This window comes from Hemicordylus capensis, chromosome 5 (genome assembly GCF_027244095.1).
Source record: "Hemicordylus capensis ecotype Gifberg chromosome 5, rHemCap1.1.pri, whole genome shotgun sequence".
NCBI classification, from domain to species: Eukaryota; Metazoa; Chordata; class Lepidosauria; order Squamata; family Cordylidae; genus Hemicordylus; species Hemicordylus capensis.
Genome location: NC_069661.1, coordinates 251,760,611 through 251,777,722, shown reverse-complemented (window position 1 = coordinate 251,777,722; position 17,112 = coordinate 251,760,611).

Below are 17,112 nucleotides of genomic sequence, written 5' to 3'. Positions count from 1 at the left end.
CTGAAGCAGCTTGTCCAAATCCTCAGGAGTCACAAACTGAAAGTGATCCAATCTGATCCCATAAGAGGAGTTGCTGGACACCTCCCTTGTAGACTCTGCAATAAATGTTTGCTTTAAAGTAATATTTTCCATTGCCATATTTTTGTTTTGTAAAAATCTACTTTTTGTTTGTGTTTTTCTTCTTTGCCAACATGCTGAAATACTAGGACAGTCTAGACAGGAGGACCAGGCTGCTCTTAGAACAGGGTGAGGTCTCATTAAATAATGGTTTGTGTTGAGGTGCTGAGTCAGAGCCTCAATCTAGGACACAAACATCCCAGTTTTAATTCCGGATACTTGCCTCTGAAAGAGATGGATCTGGTATTCGGGATGCGGGTGTATTGGAGAATATTTGCGAGACACGGAGATCAGCTGGTCGGTTTTTCCTAGAACAAGTCTGTGAAGTGCTGTTTCTTCCCACATGGATATCCAACTGGTAGAGTTAACAGAGCTTCTGCAGTTGTGAGACAGAGGAGATGGGGCGTGTGATTAATGGGTACTGCCTGGTTGCTTGGGGGGTGGGGCCAGGTGGGGTGGGGCGGAGCCTAGTGGGATAGAGAATGTCACCTAGTGCCAGTCTTATGTGTTTTTAAAGTATCCAGCTGATCAGGCAGCTGGTATTTTTCCAAGCCTGCTTCCCATGTTCGTACGCGAAGTAGGAGTTCAGGGAAGAATGCCACTTATTGGAGAAACCACTGTAGCTATGGGAAGCAGCGTTTCCTTGTAAAGCATGAAGCAACTGAGGAGGCTGGATGCACTGAATTAAAACATCAGATTCCCCCAGAATCATCAAGGGATATGTGCCGTTAGTCTTACAAAGTGGATTCCAAAAATGATGCACAATTATTTAAGAGGAAATTGAAAGCCTTTAAATACACCAGAGCTGTAGTGTCAAGTATTTATCACTAGATGGACACAAAGACTGTGATATTAGAGTAGCTGAGATCTTTCTTTTCTTTTCTTGTCCTCTGCTTCATAACCAATCTTTACAAAACGGGGTCTCGTTAATTGGAAATTTGGTTCAGCCTGGGTATTAGGGACATCTTAATTATTTAGCATATTTTCAGCTCACCTTTCTAGTCTGAATTGGACCACTTGCGACAGCCAACACAAATTTTTTTTGAAGCAGAACCTAAAGAAATAAATTTTTTAAATAAACAAGCGGCAGATAAAAATTGTAGGGGGAAATCCCAAAGAATTATGATAGGGGGAAAACACCTAGGGGAGAGAGAACCAGCAAAAAGAAAAAAACGTTTAACCAACCTGCAGGCTTGGCCTACCTAAGCAAAACCTTGTCTGTGTATCTTTCTCCTCTTCTCTGCTGATTTAAAGGTAAAGGTAAAGTTGTGCTGTTGAGTCGGTGTCAACTCCTGGTGACCACAGAGCTATGTGGATTTCTTTGGCAGAATATAGAAGGGGTTTACCATTGCCATCTCCTGTGCAGTATGAGATGATGCCTTTCAGCATCTTCCTATATCGCTGCTGCTCGATAGAGGTATTTCTCATAGTCTGGGAAACATACCAGCAGGGATTCGAACCAGCAACCTTTTGCTCCCTAGGCAAGTTACTTCGCCGCTGTGCCATTAGGTGGCATATCAGTAAAACCCTACAAAAGTGTCTTAAATTAATAGATGCCAGTAAGAACCCATGAAGTGTCAAATCATGGGAATATGCATAAGAACTTACAATCTAAATGCTTTACAATATTTATTGTTATGTCAAGTGTTTCAGTACAAGTCTCTCAGACCAAGATGAGAAGGAGGAGAGCTGGTCTTGTGGTAGCAAGCAGGACTTGTCCCCTTAGCTAAGCAAGGCCCTCCCTGGTTGCATATGAATGGGAGACAAGAAGTGTGAGTACTGGAAGATATTCCCCTCAGGGGATGGAGCCAAAAGTTCCCAGTTCCCTCCCTGGCAGCATCTCCAAGATAGGGCTGAGAGAGATTCTTGCCTGCAACCTTGGAGAAGCCGCTGCCAGTCTGGGTAGACAATACTGAGCTAGATGGACCAAGGGTCTGACTCAGTATATGGCAGCTTCCTATGTTCTCTACCTGAGGATTAAAACATCAAGTAAGCTATTGTGTTTGGGGCTAAATTTTCACACAGTTCCCTTAATTGTGAAGGGCAATAAACTGGTACTTTTAGTTGCTCATTGCTCCATTTGCAGAAAGCCAGATCATGTAGCAAACAAACAGACGCATGGAATTGTCAAAACACACGTAGCTGTATTCTATCTATCTATCTATCTATCTATCTATCTATCTATCTATCTATCTATCTATCAGACTTTTATATTGCCCCAAATCCGTGTCTCTGGACGGTTCACAATGATAGAACCGTTAAAAGCACATATAACACCCCTGCTAACTTGGCAAAGAGGCACCTTTTACTGTGGTGATTCTCTTTATTTAGCAGGGGGAGAGTAATTGGCCCTCTCCATCCCCAGCACAGTACCTCCAGTGACTGTTGCTGGTGTCTATCTTGTATTTCTTTTTACATTGTGAGCCCTTTGGGGACAGGGAGCCATCCTATTTATTTGTTATTTCTCTGTGTAAACAGCCCTGAGCCATTTTTGGAAGGGCGGTATAGAAATCGGATAGATAGATAGATAGATAGATAGATAGAACACATAAAAACTAACAATTTAAAAGTCAATCACAGAATTAGAAACCTATTAAAAAGCTGAAAAAGCCTGAGTAAAAAGATGGGTTTTAAAGTATTTTTAAAAAATTGTCAGAGATGAGGAGGATCGTATCTCATTAGGGAGCGCATTCCATAGTCTCGGGGCAGCAACCGAGAAGGCCCCTCTCCGTGTTTGCAATTTGCAGTTGCTGCTGGTCCCCATCTTTGAATTACTGAAGCGATCAAACAAAAGATAGTGTGCGGGAAAGTCCTGACAAACTGATTTAAGACTGTAATAAATCACTTGCCTGCTTACTTACTTGCAAAACCTTTTTCAGAATGCCATCTGGATCTCACAGGGCAAGGAGAGTTGCAAAAGGTGGTAGTGTGTGTGTGTGTGTGTGTGTGTGTGTGTGTTTATTTACATAAAGAAGTTTTTGTCATTCCCCTTGATGCTTTTAGCTAAGTATTCCTCAGACTCTCTTTTAATCTCCCTTATTGACTCCTTGTATTTCTTTTGCCAGAGTTTGTGTTCCTTTCTGTTCTCTTCATTTGGGCAGGCCTTCCTATTTCTGAAGGAACTCTTCTTCCCCTTTATAGCTTCCTTGATTTTACTTGTTAGCTATGGTGGCATCCTTCTGGACTTGGTGATACCTTTCCTCCTTTTTGGTATACATTCTAAATGGGCTTCTATTATGGTGGTTTTAATTAAACTCTGTGCATCAAGGGCTCTGGAATAAGCTTCTTGCTGAAATAAGAGCATCTCCTCCTCTCTTTGTTTTCAGGAAGAACCTCAAGACCTCCTGTTCTCTCAGCCTTTTAATTAGAATTAATTTTAATAATTTTAGTAATTTAAAAAAACTTGTTTTAATAATTTTATTCTATTGTTTTTATTGTAATGTATTTTAATTTGTGACTTTTAATATTTTAAATTTTCTACACCGCCTAGAGATATACATATACCTGACCAGGGGCTCAAGGTTGACTCAGCCTTCCATCCTTCTGAGGTCAGTAAAATGAGTACCCAGAATGTTGGGGGCAATATGCTAAATCATTGTAAACCGCTTAGAGAGCTCCGGCTATAGAGCGGTATATAAATGTAAGTGCTATTGCTATTGCTATATCAGGCGGTATAAAAATATGATAAATAAATTCTAGAGTGAAGTGATTCTCTTGATTTTCCCTTTGACCACTTGATAATTTAGTGGCTGGGCAGAATCACATTGGAGGAGACGTTATGCTGGTATTTAACAAGTCCGCTCATGTAGTGGACTGCCTGCACCCATGTGGATCTGTCCTTGTGGCAACTGGGGAGAGGGCCTTTTCTGTGGTGGTACCCTTGCTGTGGCATGCCTTCCTCAGAGATTCCTGCTTGGCTCCTACTTCAGTGGCCAGCATCCTGACTACTGAAGCACTAGTGTTGCTGACGGATTCAACTAATGCAGCACCAGCATTCATGCAAGAGCCAATTTCGACCACCTCCCCTTCCCCTGGAAGTGCTCTGTGTCACCCAAAAACATGTCCCTGAGGGTCACACAGCCTTCGGGGACATATTGTTGGGTGGCGCAGAGCACTTCTTGGGGAAGGGTAGGTCCTCGAAATCCTCCTTCACCACCCCCAGCCATGGCTTTGTGAGTCTGGAACTCGGCAGCAGCGCCAGTGTTTGTCACATAGCACTCATGTTTTGTTAGGATGTCAAACACTAGACTTACTCACACGATCAGAAGCTGGGTAGGAGGAGCATTCAGCCCGGGCTCCAAGCCCTCGGCACACTCCCAAGAACTGATTGTGTGTTGACAAAAATTGAGGAGGAAGGACGGGGAAGTGATTGCTTGCTTGCTGTGATCTGGGTAGAGCAGAGGTGGCCAACTGACATTGTTACCCAGCATTGTATTGAGGGTGGGACGTTCCACACCGTTCCGCACCATCCTACCCAGATTGCGGCTGGCACGGGATCGCTTCCCCCTCCTCCTCCCTTGACTTTTGCCAACACAAACCCATTTCTCGGGGAGCCTGTGCAGGGCTTGGAGCCTGGTTAGACGTTCCTCCTACGCAGCTTTTGATCGCATGAACATGCCCAAGTTTTAGATGCCAAGTTAAAAATCTTTTATTGACCTGGGCTTGGAGTGAAGAACAGGGGTGGATTTTAATGCTGCTCTTGCTGTTTTGTAGTCGTCCGTGTAGTTTTGTAGCAATACAGTTAATATTTTTATGACTTCTGATTCAAATCTACTTTGTAAATCCATTGAAGATGAACATATGGTTTAAGTACACTCTGTCTGTCTGTCTATACACACACACACACACACACACACACACACACACACACACACACTGCAATATACATACTTAGTGACCGAGAGTATCCTTCCAGGATCCAGAGTCTCTTACACAGCACTCCATCCACACTAAGGGTGCGCCGAGACTGATGCACGACCTCAAAGGCGGTCCGGGCACCTCCAGGTAGGGCTGGGAAAGGCTGGAACCCTGGAGAACCACGGCCTGTCAGTGTAGAGAATACTGAGCTAGATAGACCAAGGGGTCTGACTCCATCTAGGGCCGCTTTCTGTGTTTCTATTTGAGTGTTTTAAAGATTCAGGCAAATATGGAAGGGGAGTCCTCTGGAAGGAATTCAAGGCCCATAGTCAACGCTGAGGATTGTTTGGAGGCAGCTGGCAAAACAGATCCATCGTTGACGTCTTGTGGGTAAACCCACAGCCACAGAATGCCATGTTGGGACATGAATCGGACTGCTGGCTTAATTACCTGCTGTAACTAACTGCACGGTAGTGATTGCTGGCTGTGAAGCTCGTGGGGTGACCTTGGGCCCATCTCCAAGAGTTGTGAGGACAGAAACCTTCCTGCATTCTTGTGATTAAACCAGTTGATAATACTTTCCTGCTCTAGGCTCAGAGAAGGTTTCAGGGCACAATGCAGAATGAAAGGAGAAGCACGGCCCCCGTCCAACATCGTCCCTGTAGAGCCCTTTGCTGCCTTGCAGTTTGGGATACTGCCGTGTGCCCAGCCATTACCTTGAGCAGGATCACTTCCTCATATTCTTGATGGGAGTGGAGCGCGGCTCTTTCCAGATGGCAGGGAACTGATTTTATTTTATACACCGCCCAAACTTTCATCTCTGGGCGGTTAGCATAAAACAATCAAAACACATAGAAAGGTTAAAACAAATCAACAGTTTAAAATCAACCATAAAATTAAAACAGACAATTTTAAAAAGCCGAGAAAGCTTGGGCGAAAAGATGGGTTTTCAGGTGTTTTTTAAAAATTGCCGGAGATGGGGAGGATCGTATCTCAGCAGGGAGCACATTCCACAGTCTCGGGGCAGCGACCGAGAAGGCCCGTCTCTGTGTAGCCACCAAACGAGTTGGCGGTAACTGGAGATGGACCTCCTCAGATGACCAGTGGGTGGTGGGGGTTGCAGTGAAGACGCTCTCTTCGAAAGCTTCCATTCAAGATGAACCTGGGGGTGGGGCTGTAACTCAGTGGTTGAGCATCTGCTTGCATACAGAAGGTTTTTCAATTCAGTCCCTGTCGGCATCTCCAGGTTGGGCGGACTGCAACTCTGGAGAAGCCGCTGCCATTCAGTGTGGGCAGTACTGAGCTAGAGGGACCAAGGGTCTGACTCAGCGTAAGGCAGTTTCTTATATTCCCAATAGTGGTGTGCATGGAACCGCACCTCCATGGTCCGGAACTGGGGAGGGGGGCTCTTTAAGGGCGGGGGAGGGTGTTTTTACCCCTCCCACTGCTTCCCCCCCTCCAGCGCTCCCGGTTTTTAATGCATTTGGGGTGGCAGGGTACCTCCCGTTCCTCGGCAATAAGCTTCAAAAGGCTGACTGCGTGTGTGCCCGCCGCGCGGGCATCACGTCTGTGCGTCGCGTGCATCGCTCGCGCACGCACGTCTGACATATACACGCACACGATGCACGGACAGGATGCGCAGTCAGCCTTTTGAAGCTTTTTGCCGAGGAACAGGGGAAGAGGTGGCAGGGAGGTACCCTGCTGCCCCAAATGCGTTAAAAACTGGGAGCCCTGGAGGGGGGGAAGCGGCGGGAGGGGAAAGTACACCCTCCCCCACCCTTAAAGGTCCCCCCTCCGGCGTCAAGCCTCCGAACTGGCCCCAGGTCCAGACCAGTCCGGAGGCCCTTAGAATGGGCTCCGGACCGGACCATGCACATCCCTAATTCCCCAGTTCAAAGTGCTGCCTTGCTAACCATGCACCTGCTTTCATAGGCTTCTGTACTCCTTCTTACCAGGCTTGCCACACACTCACCAGATATCTTGAGTGACTTTTGTGCTTGCATCCGGAGAAGAAGGAGCAGTTGCCACAAAAGTAGTCCTAAAAAGGGAGCGGCTTCTTCTCAGAAAGCAAGCATGGTCAGCAGGTGCAGCTGCAAGAATCACACAAGTGCTCTGATCAGCAGGGGGCCAGAGAATAAGATCTCAATAGGAAGGCGCACAGAAGCCTACACAAGCATGCGTACAGTCAGTAAGACGGTGCTTTGAATTGGTGCCGTTTATTGCCATTCGGAAGGACCTTATGTTCTGGAGCCCAAGAGAGAAACAGAGGAGCCTCCCAGAGCAACTGGATGTGTTGTTGTGCACTTAGTATAATATGATCCTTATTGAGAGTCGGCAGTGGGAGGAAGGTGGTGAGGGTGCCATGGGGTCCCTTGCTTATGGGGCAGATTGGACGAGAGAGTGGTTCTTTCCCATAGCCAGGGCTGTTCATGGCTGCAAGCCCGTTTGCTTGTTGGCCCTGAAATGCAGAACTTCTCCTTAGCCTTCTCCGCCCCTTGGAACTGAATGGCTGTGGCGGGTGTTGTTGATGGTGTTTTTTGAAGACGGGCTATAAAAGGGGTTTTCAGTGATACAGGTTGTATAATGTGTGTGTCCTTCCCTGTTTTAATTGTGTTTGTCTCCCTTTCAGGCTCAAGGACTGCTTTGTTGACCTTTTCCTCCTGTTCTGCTCAATTCGAACTCGCTGTGTCATCCTGAGGAGGCATTATCGGCTCGCTCTGGCAAAAGGGAATTCATCTGTGCAAGTGAAGTGAAGAGCTCCTTGGTGGTTTCCTAGGTAACTACCTGTGGAATCATTAAAAAGACAGAAGGCTGTTGTGTGAGTCAACAGGTTGCATAGTCTGCCCCCCGCTGCCGAAGAACATTTTTGTGTTTTATCACTTGAACACTGACAAAGTTTTGTACATCTACCTGGGAACACAAGGTCAAAAGCTGTTCCTCTGAGCGCTGTGGTTCATCTTAGGCCATAGAACTGGGCAGAATCTCCTCGGTCATCATGTCAAACAGTTTTCCATCAACAGTGGAGACTCTCTTCACAGCTAAGGACTTTTTGTGGAAAAGAAAAACTCCTTTTCATCTCCAGTAGTGGGGTCATTCTTCAATATTGAGTTTGGAAATTCAAGTCCGCTGTTGCTCCTACTGTGTTTATGTAAACCATATCAATCAAGTGTTTCTTTGGCCAGCTCTTTCAGGCCTCTAATGATGGAAGATTCTACCACAATGCCTGGGCAATTTAATCCATTGCTTACCCAAATCCAGTATTTTTGACTGCAGTTTGAGCCCATTATTTCTTGTGTACAGTAGCTATGGAGAATGTTTGATCTCAGTTCCCCTTAAGGCAGCCATTCATGTATTTGAAAATGGCTGTCCTCTCTCGTTTTTCTTTTTTCCAACTTAAACAATCCTAGCTCCTTCAGCCTTCTCTGATAATGGCCACTTGCTGTGGTCCAGGTGTGCTTGTCACGACATGCCTCTTGCTGTGGCTTACCCTAATAATATGGCCCTCATCGGGATGACTGTTTTGAGTATGCAGCCCATGGGATCAATTTCCCACCTGCAGCTTTTTAGAGAGACAACTGTTGTTTGGAGTGTGCATAAGCAGGACTCTAACCCATGACTGAGGAGATACAGCTGAGGTCCTGAATCTTCTGCCACCATGCTAACCCAGCTAAAGGTAAGATATAACAACACTTGCATTTTAGAGCTGTAAGACAGAATAGTTTTCAAAGCACCCCTAAAGGGAACCTCTTTCAGTCACAAACCTGAAGGCAATCATGAATGAATTTATTTCTTTATTATTATTTGAAATGGGTGTCTTACGTTGTAGCCTCACTGGGTCAGGAATGACTCTTTGACATCTAAGATCATGTGGTTGTTTTGCTTGATGTTTATCTTCTAGTGTCTTGATCAGCAACTAATTTTTAAGTGAGGTCACCATTTTTAATTGGGCAGGTGCTGACGTGCCAGCTTTGGCTTCACCTCCTGGTTCACTTTCGTGAGAACAGAGAAACTGACAAAGAGTTCTTTTTGACAATTTCCTCCCCACTGTAAAACACAGCAGCAGAGCCTTCTCCTTACAGTGCAGTTCTGCCATTCATGTCAAGACATATTCATATCAAGACATATATTTTCTCTGTTCCCAGAGCCAGGGCAAAGCATTTGTGCGCCCTAAGCAAAGTTTTAAAATTATGCCTCCAATTAAAGTATGAAGTACACAATTTTACTTCTCAAAACAGGTTCCCGTGACAGTTCTCCATTTCCGCCTGAGATTCTCGCCCAACTTATCACCTATATTTGAAGTTGGGTGGAGAATCTCGAACAAAGGTTGGACAGAAGTCAGGAACCATTCCAGGAAGTCAGGAACTGGAGAATAGTGGGTTCTGACAATATGTCTACCAGGAGTGCATGCTCCCTGGGAACCTCTGGCTCCCATCTTACTTTCAGGCAGTTATGTGACCCAGCCCTATATATAACAGGGTTCTGCCATCCCCCAGTGCCGTAAACAGTGTATTTATCGCTTTCTTGAGAAGCAGTCAAATCATGCATATTTCCAGGCTGTAGGATTAGTGTATTACTGTTAAACAGAGGATGGGATTCTTGTTTTGCACTGTAGTTATGTTCATCCACCTTTTGGAGTCGTTCAGGTCACCCACCCCGCCACACTGCAAGTTGCCAAATATCTATGCAGTAATGTCCACTGAAAGACTTGGGCCCTCCATTTTTATGCCTGTGATTTGAAGCATCACAGAGTACAGGTCATGCAGGGAGGCATTTTCTGATCTTAAAAACATGCTTATCGAGTGTAACACTTAATGGTTTAAATTGTCAGGTCTTGTGCCCCTTTATAGGCTGTGTCCTAGGCAGCTGCCTTGCTTGCCTACCCCTCATCCCAGCTCTGTCTGTTCTCCCTGCGTTGCTTACATTGGTTACATCCAGATTGGATTACTGCAATGCACTTCATGTAGGGCTGCCTTTTAAAAATGGTTTGGAAGCTTTGACTGGCTCGGAACATGGCCCCAAGGATGCTTGTGGGCACTAGTTGCTGTACAAGTATAATGCCTATCCTGCAGCAGCTTCACTGGCAGCCCATTCACTGGTTAGGATATTCAGAAGTAGAGTTATGTAATAAAGTCTGCATTCGTCCCGGGCAGCCCTGTTTCTGTTCAAAGTGTGTTACTTGTAAAGGGGATGAAGAGAAGCCAGTTTCTCTTCTCCCCCGCCCCCCCTGTCCATCACCAAGACTGGTAATTTCGTCAAGTGTCCATTTTCCAGCTCCTAAATTTTTGTGCTGACTCCTAGATCAAAAGAAAATTGGTCATGGCCTGGCCTAGAATAATCTTCTCTTGCACTGGGACAGTTGGTGGGGTTAGCTTCGTGCCCAGGAGCATGTACATAAGAACAGCCCAGCTGGATCAGGCCCAAGAAGGCCTATCTAGTCCAGCATCCTATTTCACAAAGTGGCCCACCAGATGCCTCTGAGAAGCCCGCAGGCAAGAGCTGAAGGCATGCCCTCTCTCCTACTGCTACTCTCCTGCAGCTGGTATTTAGAGGCATCTTGCCTCTGAGGCTAGAGGTGGCCTATAGCCACCAGACTAGTAGCCATTGATAGACCTGCCCTCCATGTATTTGTCTAACTCCCTTTTAAAGCCATCCAGGCTGGTGGCTGTCGTGACATCTTGTGGCAGAGAATTCCATAGATTAGCTATGCGCAGTGTGAAAAAGTACTTTCTTCTATCGGTTCTAAATTCCCCAGCCTTCAGTTTCGTGGGATGACCCCTGGTTCTAGTGTTGTGAGAGAGGGGGAGGACTTCTCTCTGTCCACTCTCTCTACTCCATGCATAATTTTATACACCTCTGTCAAGTCTCCCCTTAGTCACCTCTTTTCTAAACTAAAAAGCTCCAGATGCTGTATCCTTATCTCATAAGGAACGTATTCCAGGCCCCTGTTTGGAACTAGGGAGGAATTTAATCTCCTGTCAGGTCAGAAGCCTGGCGTGTTAACATTTATTTAAGGCTCAGATCAAATTAGATATTTTGGGACTGCCATCTGGGCAATTTTTACATAATGGTTGTTTGCTGCCAAAATCTGTGTGTGGTTCTGCTAGAATGCTGTATTGGGAAGTGATAAAGGACCAGCGACCAGGCTGTGTGTAATTCCACGCATGATGAGCTGGACTGCAAGCTCAGATTCTGGGGAGAAGTGTAGTACTTGGCATTCTCTGTATCCCTGATCATCAGATTCAGGAGTGGTCTGTGGCTCAGTGGCAGAGCATTTGCTTTGCATGCAGAAGGTCCCAGGTTCAATCTCTGGCAGCATCATCAGGTAAGGCTGGGAAAGATCCCTGCCAGGAAGCTGCAGCTGGTCACTGACCTAAATGGACCAATAGTCTGACTCCATGGAAGGTAGCTTTGTACCCTCAGTTTTCAGTTAATAAATGGGTTTCTAGTCCTGTGGCTTTGAGGGAAAGCTTGTGAGAGGACAGGAGCCAAGTGATTTGCAGCACATGGGGGTCAGAATTGTTCTGCACAGGTCAACTTCTTGTCCCTCTGTGCTTCCTGCCATTTACTGGCTCTTATATCTCATCTTGTGGTAGCAAGCAGGACTTGTCTCCTTAGCTAAGCAGGGTCTGCCCTGGTTGCATATGGAAGGGAGACTAGAAGTGTGAGCACTCTAAGATATTCCCCTCTGGGGATGGAGCCACTCTGGGAAGAGCAGAAGGTTTCACGTTCCCTCCCTGGCTTCTCCGGGATAGGGCTGATAGAGATTCCTGCCTTGGAGAAGCCACTGCCAGTCTGAGAAGACAATACTGAGCTGGATAGACCAATGGTCTGACTCAGTATATGGCAGCTTCCTATGTCGCTATCTAGTTGATCACACAGTCCAGTTTCACACACTGGCCCACCAAATGCCTCTGAGAAGTCCACAGGCAAGAGGTGAGGGCATGTCCTCTCTCATGTTGTTGCTCCCCTGCAACAGGTAATTAGAGGCATCTTGCCTCTGAGGCTTGAGCTGGTCTATAGCCACCAGACTAACTATGTGCCGTGTGAAAAAGTACTTCCTTTTGTCAGTCCTAGATTTCCCAAAACCTTCGGTTTCATGGGATCACCCCTGTTACTAGTGTTGTGAGAGAGGGAGAAAAATGTCACTCTCTGCTTCATGCATGATTTTATACACCTCTGTCATGTCTCCCCATAGTCACCTCTTTTCCAAACTAAAAAGCCCCCGTTGCTGTACTTTGCCTCATAAGGAAGGTGCTCCAGGCCCCTGATCATCTTGGTTGCCCCCTTCTGTACTTTTTCCAGTTCTACAATGTCCTTCTTGAGATACGTTGACAGAACTGTACACAGTACTCCAAATGTGGCCACACCATAGATTTGTATAAGGGTATTAAAATATTAGCATTTTTATTTTCAGTCCCCTTCCTAATGATCCATCCCTAGCATGTAATTGGCCTTTTTCACAGCTGCCCCCACTGAATCGACACTGAATGAGCTGTCCACCACAACCCCAAGGACTCTCTCCTGGTCAGTCACTGACAGCTCAGACTCCATCAATGTATATGTGAAGTTGGGGGGTTATTTTGCCTCCGTATTAATCATTTTACACTTGCTTACATGGAACATTTGCCATTTTGTCGGCCACTCACCCAGTTTGGAGATATCCTTTTGGAGCTCCTCACAATCTGTTGTGGATTTCACTACCCTAAATAGTTTACTGTCATCTGCAAATTGGCCGCTTTGCTGCTTACCTCAACTTCTAGATCATTTATGAACAAGTTAAAGAGCACTGGTCCTGGTACAGATCCTTGGGGACCCCACTTCTTACCTCCCTCCATTGTGAAAACTGCTCATTTATTCCTACCCTCTGTTTCCTGTCCTTCAACCTGTTACCAATCCATACATGAACCTTTTCTCAAACTTATGACACAATTGGTTCCTGAAAGCTGTGTCTTAACTTGAAACGTCATATCTCGGAACCAATTTTACTATAGAAAACATTAAGGCAGTTCACACAATCTCATGAATGCTAAGTTTACTCAAGAGCCTATGGTTGGGAACTTTGTCAAAAGTGTTTTGGAAGTCCAAGTATACTATGTCAACTGGATCAGCTTTATCCACATGCCTGTTGACACTCTCAAAGAACTCCAAAAGGTTAGCGAGGAAGCCATGCTAGTTCTCAGCAAGGCTTGTTCTTCAATATACTTAACTATTTTGTATTTAAATATGCTTTCCATCAATTTACCAGTCACAGAAGCTAAGCTAACCAGCCTGTAAGTTCCTGGATCCCCCCAGATCCCATTTTGGAGTTACATTGGCTACTTTCCAGTCTTCTGGTACTGAGCCTGATTGTAGGTACAAATGGAAGATCATCATAATGGAAGACCCACTACTGAAAGCCTTGTTAATTTCCAGGGAGAAATCAGAACCCAGGACGTTTCATATATATTCACACAGCCCCTCCTCTTCCCCCTTGGGAGGAAGTAGCAACAAAACTGAGTTGTGCCATTGCTCATTTGAACATGTTATATCCCTGACCATCCAGTCAAAACCTGTTGCCACCCCCCCCCCTTCATTCTTTCCGAGGAGAGGCTGGTATTATTTAAAGGTCAAGACATGTTATATGTTATAACATTGGGAGGTGCTTTGGTAGGTTTGTTTGTGATCCTTCAAACAGACATGTTTCTCTGTACAGGAATATGCTCTGGTTAGCAGGTTCTTAGCATGGTTCAATGTGAACTGGGGGAAAACTGGCTGTGGTGGGTCCCTGTTGGCTTGGACCTGTGAAATTACCAACATACCTTTCATTCTACACCAAGACTTTGGAACAACTGTTTTCAAACTGAATTTAAAAAATATATATATATAAAGTGATGGATGAAGTATATGTGTATAACTAAACATGTTGATTAAATTTTTTTTTAAATGGAGAGAAAAAAGCCTGCAAGCTGACACACTTCATAGTCATAGGAAACGACTCAATCACCAGCCCAGCAGTTGATTTGCTGTTACATATACTGGAAGTCCTTGAGTTAAGGCATCCTGGCTTAAGACAAATGGCACTTAAGATGTTTGTGAATTGCCACCTGGTTTCAGATTTACAGCACTCGCCCTGGGAGAGCAGGCCCTGCTACTTGGCTGCTGTTGTGTGGGCTAGAGGATGTGTGGGAGGCGACAATGGCAGTTCAGGCTCACATTGTCATCAAGATTTGCAGTCCTGGCTGCCGCTACTGTTGCATCTCAGGCTGCAAAGGGCCTGGCTGACTCACTCATCTCCCCGCCACCACCCTTGCCATTTCTGCCCCTCTCCTTCAGCCTCCATGGCGGTCCTGTGGCAGTGAGAGGGAGAGACAACTTGGCCCATTCCCTGCCCCATCCACCACTTCCTGCCTGCCCTCTTTCCATTTCTGTTTGACTGTTGCCCAGGAGGAGAAGGTGGAGGCAAGCCACGCAGTCGCCTCTCTTCCTTCCACAGATATGAGGGAAAACCAAGAAGGGACTGGCCGGGGTGAGCGACTTCTGATTCTCCACCATCAGCTTCTCTGCTGCACATCTGTGACACTCATAACACCAGCTTGGACAGCAAAATAGGGTACCTGGCTTTGGTTCAGGACCCAGACTCCCAGGTATAACAATCAGATGGGTTCACACAACCATGAACTAGTTTCGGGGGTTGTGTGCACTTCCATTTTCTGATTGTGTGTGAGTAAATAACAAGGTCAGAAGCAGAAGTGCTGGTAGAGATTGCCTGTTAAACAGCAGCTGGGTAGGAGGACTTAATTAAAGAGCTGGGTACAGCCACTAAGTAAGATCGTGCCCTTGTTCACAGCTGCCATTTGACAGACGATCTCTGCCAGCACCTACAACCTTGTTTTCAGGAAACAAGAGCACGTATAGCTCTCGAAACTGGGTAGGACGCTTGTCCTAACCACTTAATGATCGTGTGAACTGCCTTGATGTTTTCTATAGTAAAATTGGTTCCAAGATATGATGTTTCAACTTAAGACACAGCTTTCAGGAATTAATTGCGTCATAAGTCTGAGGAAAGTATTGAAACGTAATTCTGGGCAGGCATGAAGACACATTCTTGCTGTCTTGTTTAAACTGGGCTATGTGGTGCTACTTTCAGAACATTATCGGGCCAGCTCAGTGTTTGTCTCAGCCCTGGGATGCTCACAGTGTACACACTGGTCAAGCAAGCGGATTAGTTCTATATCTGTGATGTAGGTTGCAAAATTAGGTTCATCCTCACTGTGACTGCCCGTAAATGCTACCTCTGCCCTAAGTGGTTTGTAGATAGATTGTGTGTTAATGTGTTTGTAATTGAAGATGAAAGCTTTTAAAAAATTTAAAACATCTTGGAAGGAAACAGAGTGGTTGTGTGTGTTGCAATGTGTCATGTATGTAATTTATGCTATTCGGTTTCTTATTGTTGTAAAAGAGTGAGTGGGTGGGGGAAACATATCCTCTGGAGGAAGAGAACTTTTAAATCATTTCAACTGGTTTAGTGATTCAGTCTGTTGGCAACTTGTTGAAAGTCTTCTGCACGCTTGCTTTGACTTATGAAAAATCAATACCATATGCATGCATAAACCATCATTGTACAGGAGGATGTTTAAGATATAGTTCTGTGTACTTTCCCTCTTAAACAGAAGCAGAGTTTGTCTTCTGGAAGGGAAAGCACATGTAATCACAGCTGGCTTCCTCTCTCTCTGGCCCATTGGGTAGAGCTTTATACTTTGACCTGGAGGATGTTGCATACAGATTTTCACTTAGGCCTGGCAAAGGAGGATTTTACCATTTCTGGACTGTACCTCTGCAGGTGGGGCTTCACATGATTGAATTACACCTTCACACAAAACCCATAGAGAACTACCAGGTCAAGAAGATGGCTAAAATGGAAGCTTACTCTCTTGACATCTGTTTTTCTATGCACAGGGAGTTTTAAATAGAGGCTGAGGTGTAGTTTTCTAGAAATTTTTGAATTGGAAAATTTTCTGTGGGGAAAATTTCCAGAATTTCTTTCTAGGGGGAAAAAATACTCATGCAAATTTCCCTCTCATTTGCATAACATTTGCATTTTTGGGGGGGAGCTACTATACACATTTTCCTGATGCCTTAAATAGATTATTATTTGATTCAGCATGTTATTTGACCTATTTATACAGTAAAAAAACAACACCCCTCCAAAAAAACATTAATTGCAACTTTGAAATGGCTGAACTTGCCTAGTATTGCATTGGCATCCGTTCTTTGTTACTAATGAATTACATCCATCCCTCGCCAACTGTGAGGGTTCCGTTCCGGCAAAACCTCGCCGTTGGCAAATTCACGGTTGGTGAGCAATCAAAATGGATGGGAAACGGAATTAGGAGAACTGGGGTCTCAAAAAGACCCCCCAAATCAAAGAAAAAAATCCAAAGAAAAAGAGGCCCCAAGTCACCCAGAATCCCTTAAAAGTCACCCAGAATAAGCAAGAGAGAAAATTGAACTTCTTGAAAATTTTGAACCCCCCCAAATCACTTGAAGGCACTTTTGGAACCTCCCCCACCACTTAAAGTCACTTTAAAGCATGAGGAATTGGCAGGGTCAGCAAGAGTGGATTGAACCTCTGAACCCCCCAACATTGCGGGAAAACCCACCCACCCCATTCACTAAAAAATCTCACCAAACCGCAGATACTTGGGTTGCAGTTGGCGAGACCGGTCACAATTTCCCAGTCGCGGATACTGTATATGAAACAGTGCCAGACAACTGGACTAGCATTGGGCATGCGCAGTAAGTTCTAGACTATTGCTGTGCTGTTACTGGAGTGGGTGAAGGGGCAGTTTTCGCCAGTCTTCTGAAGCTCACTGTGCACCACCAAAATATGTCCCTGAGGGTCTGGAACTTGCACTTCAGCACAGGCACACTGCTAGGCCCGTCAGCCAATAACATTTTAGAAATGGAAGTTTTTCAACTGGAAAAATAAAGTATGGGGAAGTATCCAGAAAATTTTCCATTTTGGAAATTTTTTGTAGAAAAATTTCCACTCCACATCTCTGAATAGAGGGGAGTGGTCAATTATGTGAGCTCCAACCAGTAGTTTGAAATGGTACAGCCCAGAAATGGGTTTATTATCTCATTCTATGGTTGCAGGAA